A 9,652-nucleotide genomic window follows, 5' to 3' on the forward strand; every position below is an offset into this window, starting at 1 on the left:
GTTGATGGAGTGAAGTACCCAACACACATTCAGTTCAACACGTGGGAATTCAGTATCTGCTGCCCTGGCTCAGGCACTCAAGGGGACCCAAAGCCAGATGACGGCGAGTCCTCCAGGGATGCCTCAGCCAGCAGGGAGAGAGTCAAGCATAGATGTCACTCGAGAACCAGCAGATGGTCCAAGTGCCAGAGCAGAGGCAGAAACAAAATGCCACAAGAATGTGTGGGAAGAGATGGGTGTCACCCCGGGAGTCTGGGGAGCCTTCTTGGAGGACGGGGATTCGCAGGTGGTCTTTGAGGTGACTGTGTATTAAATCAGATTAGTTAACGCTAAAAGTATGTGTCTTACAAGGACACTCTCACTGGATTTGGGGGCCACCCTAATTCAGCACGATCTCATCTCCATCCTCAATTACCTCTGTAAAGACCCTACTTCTAGATAAGGTCACATTCTGAGTTTCCAGGTAGACATGAATTTTTGGAGGAGACTATTCAACCAACTACAGTTGCCAATGATGAAATCTTACAGATTTCACAAAATGTAGAGATTCTGCCTTCTCTTGAACAATCAGATCTGGCCCTGGTGGGCCTCCAGTAGACCGGGTCAGAGGGGCAACTGGCCTTTCCCCAGGCACACCCTCTCCAGGCACCAGGTGCCCTGCTCAGTTCTTCACCTGCCCAAGCCCTGCTTTAGTTCAGGTAGAGCTGTCACGCGACCTCTGTGAGGCTGGAGTCTGCTTCCTGCTCTCCCATCTCCTTCCCAACACGTCCTTCATGACATACACTCATTTATTCTATGCATGAGTTGCTGCTTAATAGTATCTATTTCCAGAGTCAGAAATATTTGATTCCAATTAGGGACACCAAGTTGAAACCCATGCAGTGTCAAAAATGCAGGTCAGGTGATAATTGAGAGCCCTGGGACATAGGACAAGGAGGGAGGGTGTAGGCTCCCAGACCAGGCAAGCCATGCAGCTCCTGCTCTGATCCCTGTGTGGTCTTGGGAAAGTAACTCAGTCTTAAGTAGCCTCAGTTTCACACCTGTGAAATGGGTATAATAACAGTTCCCTTCAATGTTGTTAGAACTTGAAATACTGTGTGTAAAGTGCCCAGCAGAGTCCTGGCATGTAGTAGAGGCTTAATAAGTGTCTGGTGAATAAATCATGCGTGAACTAGTTGTCTGAACTTTGAATCACTTACAGCTAAAACAGGATAAATGGTTCAGATGCAAATAATAGTGTCCAAAACACACTGATGAAATCCGGAAAGAAGGTGGTAGAATGTTCCAAGAAAGATTCTCCTTGGCCCTGCAATGCAATAAACTATGCATTTTTTTCAGTCAAAAGGGAATTCACTCCAAGATCAGTAAGTAGTCATTCCAGAGGTAGTAATAATGACAAACCTCAGTGGTTATCCCAACAGATGCAAAGTTTACATAATTAGGGAGCAAAGTCAGATATTTTTCCAACATCTAGGATAGCATTTCCAATTGTGTGTGTTCTAAAAAAGTTAATAGGTGTTCTGTGAAAAAAAAACCGTTCCTGGTTAAACAATTTGGGAAAATCCTCAAGTATAAGAGTTTTCTTTACTGCAGGAATTTTCAGAGGCTTTAATATGTTAATATGGAGTGTGAATTTCCTAAATTAGGATAGAACATGGAGTATCTCCCAAATATATTTGGGCAGAGAAAAACCACCTTCCCCCATACCTTTTTTTGGAACTAGCGCTGCATGGAGCACAGCACTGGGACGATTTCTGATGAATACTGTCTCCCCACCAAATGCTAGATATTCTTGTAGGTTTCAGGAGGGCTCCAATCCTTGATAGAACTGGCTGGCTGCACAGCCCTATGATTTCGGTTATTAAATGAAAGGCTGATCAAAGGGCTATGGAAGGAAAGACACTGGGCATTGAGCCTGTCTGAACGATGTCACCTTTAAGGCAACTGGTGAGAGATTCCTGTAGGCTGCCTACAGACGGACCGAATAGAAAGGATTGGGGAAAGCCAGGACAAGGGTCCAGCTGCCCCACGTGGGCTCCCATCTGTCTCAGCTTCCAGGTCCTCCAGGGCCAAATCTCATTTTCAGAGGAGCTTCCAGCTCAAGTGCTGGGACACAGATAGGGCTTCCTGGGGCCTGGGGTCGGAGGTTGCCTGTTTCTGAAGCTATCACCTTTAGGCTCCTTATTTCTCTGCCGCCAAACCCCACCAGCTGACTCTGCCCAGTAACCCCCTTCCCACCAAGACTCGAAGATGCAGGCAAAACTCATCAGCCTTACAATTTAAGCCCTAGATTCTACCTCTAAGTCATTCTTTTTTTTTTAAAATAAGCTTTCTGTTTTTAATTAATTAATTTATATTTTTTAATTTTTGGCTGCGTTGGGTCTTTGTTGCTGCACACGGGCTTTCTCTAGTTGCGGCGAGTGGGGGCTACTCTTCGTTGCAGTGCATGGGCTTCTCATTGTGGTGGCTTCTCTTGTCATGGAGCACGGGCTCCAGGCATGCGGGCTTCAGTAGTTGCAGCGCATGGGCTCAGTAGTTGAGGCTTGCAGGCTCTAGAGCACAGGCTCAGTAGTTGTGGCGCATGGGCTTAGCTGCTCTGCAGCATGTGGGATCTTCCCAGACCAGGGATCGAACCCGTGTCCCCTGCATTGGCAGGTGGATTCTTAACTGCTGCGCCACCAGGGAAGTCCTAACTCATTTTTATAACTCCTCTGCTCATATCTCTTGACAGTTCAGTCACATGACTCTCCTAGCTGCAAAGGAGACAAGGAAATGAGTCTTTGACCTGGGTGCCCTTGTGTCCACCTGAAAATCAGGGCTCTCTTAAAAAAAAAAAAAAGAAGGAGATACTGGGAGGATACTGGGAGGTAACTAGCAGTCTGCTACAACATCCTTAACTTTGGCCAAGACATTCTTTTTGTTGGTTTTATTGTATTTGTTTACTTTTTAAAAAATAAACTTTGGCCAAGACATTCTTTTTGTTGGTTTTATTGTATTTGTTTACTTTTAAAAAAATAAATAGTCACAGGTAGACTATTTTTCTTTTTAAATATTTACTTATTTGGCTGCGCCGGGTCTTCATTGTGGCAGGCGAGATCTTTAGTTGCGGCATGCGGACTCTTAGTTGCGACATGCAGGATCTGGTTCCCTGACCAGGGATCAAACCTGGGCTCCCTGCATTGAGAGTGCAAAGTCTTAACCACTGGACCACCAGGGAAGTCCCTATTTTATTATTTTTTAATTAATTTTTTAATCGGAGTATAGTTGATTTACAACATTGTGTTAGTTTCTGCTGTACAGCAAAGTGAGTCAGTTATACATATACACATATCCACTCTTTTTTAGATTCTGTTCCCATATAAGTCATTACAGAGTATTGAATAGCATTCCCTGTGCTGTACAGTAGGTTCTTTTTTTTTAGAAAGCACTTTTTAATTATTTATTTATTTATTAAATATTTAGTTATTTATTTATTTGGTTGTGTGGGTGTCTTAGTTGCAGCAGGTGGGCTCCTTAGTTGTGGCATGTGAATTCTTAGTTGCGGCATGCATGTGGCATCTAGTTCCCCAACCGGGGATCGAACCCGGGCCACTTGTGTTGGGAGTGTGGAGTCTTAAGCACTGCGCCACCAGAGAAGTCCCCAGTAGGTTCTTATTAGTTATCTATTTTATATATAGTAGTGTGTATATGTCATTCCCAATATATCCCTCCCCCTTTTCCCCCTTCATAAGCATAAGTTTGATTTCTACATCTGACTCAATTTCTATCTTGTAAATAGGTTCATTTGTACCATTTTTTTAGATTCCACATATAAGCAATATCATCTGATATTTGTCTTTCTCTGTCTTACTTACTTCACATAGTATGACAATCTCTAGGTCCATCCATGTCACTGCAGATGGCATTATTTCATTCTTTTTTATGGCTGAGTAATATTCCATTGTATATATGCACCACATCTTCTTTATCCATTCCTCTGTTGATGGTCATTTAGGTTGCTTCCATGTCCTGGCTATTGTAAATAGTGCTGCAGTGAACACTGGGGTGCATGTATCTTTTCGAATTATGGTTTTCTCCAGATATATGCCCATGAGTGGGATTGCTGGATCATACGGTAGCTCTATTTTTAGTTTTTTAAGGAATCTCCATACTGTTCTCCATAGTGGCTGTATCAATTTACATTCCCATCAACAGTGCAAGAGGGCTCCCTTTTCTCCACACCCTCTCCAGCATTTGTTGTTTGAAGATTTTCTGATGATGGCCATTCTAACTGGTGTGAGGTGATACCTCATTGTAGTTTTGATTTACATTTCTCTAATAATTAGTGATGTTGAGCAGCTTGTCATGTGCTCTTGGCCATCTGTATGTCTTCTTTGGAGAAATGCCTATTTAGATCTTTCGCCCATTTTTTGATTGGGTGTTTTATTTATTTTTTATTAAAAATTTCATACATGTTCACTGATGAAAATCTGAAAAATGTTGGCAATTTTCAAAAAAAGAGTTATCTATGACCACTAATCATGCTTCCTAGAGATAACTATTATTAACATTGCATATAAATGTTCCCTCCCCCTCCTGCCCAATTTTGAGGTCATGTCTTAAATTTGATATTATATCCTGCTTTTTCACCATATTTTTGCATGTCATTGAAAACCCTTCACAAGTATTTTTAACAATGACAATCATATGGCTGTAATTATATGTACTATGATTTACTTAGTCATTCCTCTAATGGTTATTGAAATTGTTAGCAATTTTTCATTATTAACAGTAAAGAACGTTTCCTGGGTTTTGACCTCATTTTGGATTATTTCCCCAGGGTTGATTCCTAGAAGTGAAATTACTGGTTCACATGGGCTGACCTTTGAAAGTTTCTTGATAGACAATGCCAAATTGCTTTCTTGAAAGCTGATTCACCTCACTTCCTCCAGGATTGAGAAGAAATATAGGTTTAAAAAAAACATGTTGGCCTTACTTTCGTGAGGGTGGTGGTCAACTGACTGTGGAAACATCCTCCTCTGTGCCCTATTACCTAACTGTCATCCTGTCACACAGCTGACGTCTTCGTGCTGTAGAAAGGACGGGGGTCATGGATACTGTAGCCCACAGATGGGCAGCCTCCATGATCTCATTAATGTTCCGGAGAGATCTTTGGCCACAGCCCTGTGCCTCATGTGTTGGATGAGGCAGACCATCTCATCAATACTGTCATTTCCACCCTTCTCAATGTTTTCCTGTTTCTGTGTGTCCCTGGCTGGTTCTTTGAGAGCAAGATGACCACTGCAGTCCAGCCTGTCCATTCTGAAGGGTCAGTTTCACTGATGTCCTTAGCTCCTTCCATAACCAGTTGCCTTGGTGATGTTGTCACCAACTCTTTAGGAGATGGACTTGAGGCCAATCTTTGGGGCTGTAACAGACACAGGGTCAGTTCCCCAACCAGGGCAGCAGCATCTGCTGTCAGATAAACCTGGATATGAGACAACCAAAGAAAGCTGAAGGTTTGCCTTCTGCAAGCCTGAAGAGGAGAGCTCTCTGCCTTTCCTTTTCAAAAACAAAAAAATTAAAAAGACCTTTTTATTTTAGAGCAGTTTAATATTAATAGCAAAATTGCAAAGATAGTATAGAGAGTACCCATATACCCACACCCAGTTTCCTCTATTATTAGCATCTTACATTAGCATGGTACATTTGTCATAATGCATGAACAGTTATTGACACATTATCACTAACTAAAGTCATACTTTATTCAGATTTCCTAAGTTTTTACCAAGTGTCTTTTTTCTGTTCCAGAACCCCATATAGGATGCTGCGTTATATTAGTTACCTTATCTCCTTAAGCTTCTCCTGACTGTGATAGTTTCTCACACTTCCCTTGTTTTTGATGACTTTGACAGCTTTGAAGAGTACTGGTCAGATATTTTGCAGAATGTCCCTCAGTTGGGATTTGTCAGTTCCACCCTCACCTCCCTTGGCTTTTTTTTTTCTTTTTTTAACATCTTTATTGGAGTATAACTGCTTTACAATGGTGTGTTAGTTTCTGCTTTATAACAAAGTGAATCAGCTATACATATACATATACCCCCATATCTCCTCCCTCTTGCGTCTCCCTCCCACCCCTCTAGGTGGTCACAAAAGCACCGAGCTGATCTCCTTTCCTTTGGCTTTTGGTAGGAGGACCACGGAGGTAAATTACCATTCTCATTGTATCAAGGGTGTATGCTATCAGCATGGTAGCACTGTTGGTGTTAACCTTGATCAACGGGCCTAGGTGGTGTTTGTCAGGTTTCTTCCCTGTAAAGTGACTTGTTCCTCCTCCTTTTATTACTGTGCCCTTTGGATGAAGGTTACTATGTGCAGCCCGTGCTTACGCACTGGGGAGTTATGCTTCACCTCCCCGAGAGCAAAGTATTTACATAGTTATTTAGAATTCTTTTGCGTGGAAGATTTGTGTATTCTTCCCCATTACACATTTGTTTATGTATTCGTTCATTTATTTATATCAGTGTGGATTCATGGCTTCCTTTTGTGCAGATTATACATATATATGTTTATAACAGCTTTATTGACATGCACCACACAATTAACCCATTTAAAGTATACAATTCAATGTTTCTTTTAGTATACCCAGAGTTGTTGGAATCAGGGCAGACACAGAATCACTTTCCCATCCAGGGCAGGAGCTGCTGTCAAATAAACCTGGACATGAGACAACCAAAGACAGTTGAGACAACCATAGCCACACTCAACGTTAGAATATTTTGTCCGTGCAAAAAGAGATCCTGTAACCATTAGCAGTCTCTCTCTACTTCCTCCTAATCCCCCTAACTTTAGGCAACCACTAATCTACTTTCTGTCTCCATAGATTTGCTTATTCTGGACATTTCATATTAATGGAATCATAAAATATGTGGTCTTTTGTGACAAGCTTCTTTCACTTAGCATGTTTTCAAGTTCCATCCGTATTGTAGCTTGTATCAGTACTTCATTTCTCTTTATTGCCGATTGTATCCCATTGTATGGCTTATGCCACATTTTATTTATCAATTCGTCAGTCGATGGATATTTGTGGTGTGGTTATTTTTTGGTCATTGTGAATAATGCTGCTATAAACACTCATGTACAAGTTTTTGCATAGATATAGGTTTTTAATCTCTCTTCAGTACATAACTAGGAGTGGAATTGCTGAGAAGTGAAGTGGCATCTCATTGTGGTTTTGGTTGGCATTTCCCTGATGGCTAATGACGTTGAGCATCTTAATGTGCTTATTGACCGTTTGTATATCTTTGGAGAAATGTCTATTCTGATCCTTTGCCCGGGTTGATAATTGGGTCAATTGTCATTTAAAAAACGTTTTTTAATTTTTGTGACCACATCGCACGGCATGTGGGATCTTAGTTCCCCTACCAGGGATCTAACCTGTGCTCCCTGCACTGGAAGTGCGGAGTCTTAGCCACTGGACCGCCAGGGAAGTCCCAATTGTCACTTTATTATTGAGTTGTATAAGCTCTTTATATATTCTAGGTACAAGTCCCTTATCATATATATGATCTTCAATTTTTTTTCCCATTCTGTGGATTGTCTTTTCATTTTCTTGATGTTATGCTTTGAAGCACAACATTTTTTACTTTGATGAAGTATAATTTATCTTTTTTTCCCTTTTGTTGCTTGTGCTTTTGGTGTCATACTTAAGAAACTATTGCCTAGTCCAAGGTGATGAAGACTTATGCCTATATTTTCATCTAAGAGTTTTAGTTTTAGCTTTTATGTTTAGATCTTTGATCCATTTTGAGTTAATTTTCAGATATGATATTTTTTTGGCCACGTCGTGCAGCTTGTGGGATCTTAGTTCCCCGACCAGGGATTGAACCCTGGGCCCCTGGCAGTGGCTGCTTGGAGTCCTAAGCCCTGGACCACCAGGGAATTCCCACAAATTATATTTTTATTAAAACATTCTTTCATACTAAATAAGTAAAAGGTAGCATGTAAACTGATGTACATTTGGTATTTCGTAATTGTCATCATCCACATGTTATAATATCCAAAATAGTTTTCTTTGATATGAATTGAGAATGTGAGGTGTCACTGTGATTATGAATATCTGTATCTTTATACCTCGATACCAGCTGGGAAAGCACACAAAAGAGTGTGTAACAACGTTTATGTATCCTTACAGTTTACTTGTTTCATTCAACATGATGAAGCACAAAAGTCAGAATGCATCTCCTGTGGCAAGACTTTTTTTGTTAAATGATGCAGCCACTTTATTTTATTTTTAAAGAATATTTATTTATTTACTTATTTGGCTGCAACGGGTCTTTGTTGTGGCATGCGGGATCTTTGTTGAGTCATGCGGGATCTTTTGTTGCGGCACGCAGGCTTCTTTCTAGTTGTGGCACGCGGGTTTTCTCTCTCTAGTTGTGGTGCACGGGCTCCAGAGCACGCGGGCTCAGTAGTTGTGGTGCGAGGGCTCAGTGGCCCCGCGGCATGTGGGATCTTAGTTCCCCGACCAGGGATCGAACCTGCGTCGATCCCTTGGAAGGCGAATTGGAAGGCGAATTCTTCATTGGAAGGTGAATTCTTAACCACTGGACCACCAGGGAAGTTCCCGTGGCAAGATGCTTACCTACAGAATTATGGAGCCAACAAAGCTGAAGTGGTCCCTTATGTCCTGAGAATACATTACATGGCCTCTATTGTCTGAGTATAAAAGGCTAAACTGGAAAAAGTGGGAACTTTACCAAAATTGGATTTTCCCTAACACAAGAGTGTAGCCTTGAGTCACCCTGCTGCCGCGTCATTGGATAAAAACCTTGGTGAAGCAATATGCCCTGGACGTTGTTGAGCTGCTTCGTGCCTTGGAGGGAAATGTAAAAACGAAAACAATGCCTCTGTCAAATGTTCTCATTCATTCCAGAATTAGTAAAGTCTGTTCCAGTGTTTTGAAGTAGACTGTGCAGAAATTGCCCTTTCCTTTCGTTGTGCATCGGGATGACAGTATTGATATCCCTTAGTGGAGCCAACTCCTGATTTTCATCTGTTATCTGCACAAGGACAACATCAAACAAAGATTCCTGTTTTCTGAACCTGTTTGGAAAGTTCAAAGACCTCCTGTGGTTTTTAAAATTTTAATTAAAAATTTAATTTTGACGGCCACTATGGAGAACAGTATGGAGATTCCTTAAAAAACTAAAAATAGAATTATCATATGACCCAGCAATCTCACTACTGGGCATATACCCTGAGAAAACCATAATTCAAAAAGATACATGTACCACAGTGTTCACCGCAGCACTATTTACAATAGCCAGGACATGGAAGCAACCTAAGTGTCCACTGACAGACGAATGGATAAAGAAGATGTGGCACATGTATACAATGGAATATTACTCAGCCATAAAAAGGAATGAAATTGAGTTATTTGTAGTGAGGTGGATGTACCTAGAGTCTGTCATACAGAGTGAAGTAAGTCAGAAGAAGAAAAACAAATACCGTATGCTAACACGTATATATGGAATCTAGAAAAATGGCCCTGATGAACCTAGTGGCAAGACAGGAATAAAGACGCAGACGTGGAGAGCAGACTTGAGGACACAGGGGACAAAGGGGAAGCTGGGACAAAGTGAGAGAGTAGCACTGACATGTATACACTACC

The 9,652-nt window shown here is 41.4% G+C and overlaps 1 non-coding gene across 1 annotated transcript; it reads right to left on the reverse strand.

Moving 5' to 3' along the window:
* Window positions 1-3,144: 3,144 nt before the first annotated feature.
* Window positions 3,145-3,217, reverse strand: TRNAE-CUC (transfer RNA glutamic acid (anticodon CUC)). The gene has a single exon. It is a non-coding gene; the product is annotated as a tRNA-Glu (tRNA).
* Between the last annotated feature and the right edge of the window lie 6,435 nt (window positions 3,218-9,652).

The sequence above is a fragment of the Globicephala melas genome, chromosome 16 (assembly GCF_963455315.2).
Source record: "Globicephala melas chromosome 16, mGloMel1.2, whole genome shotgun sequence".
Lineage (NCBI taxonomy): Eukaryota > Metazoa > Chordata > Mammalia > Artiodactyla > Delphinidae > Globicephala > Globicephala melas.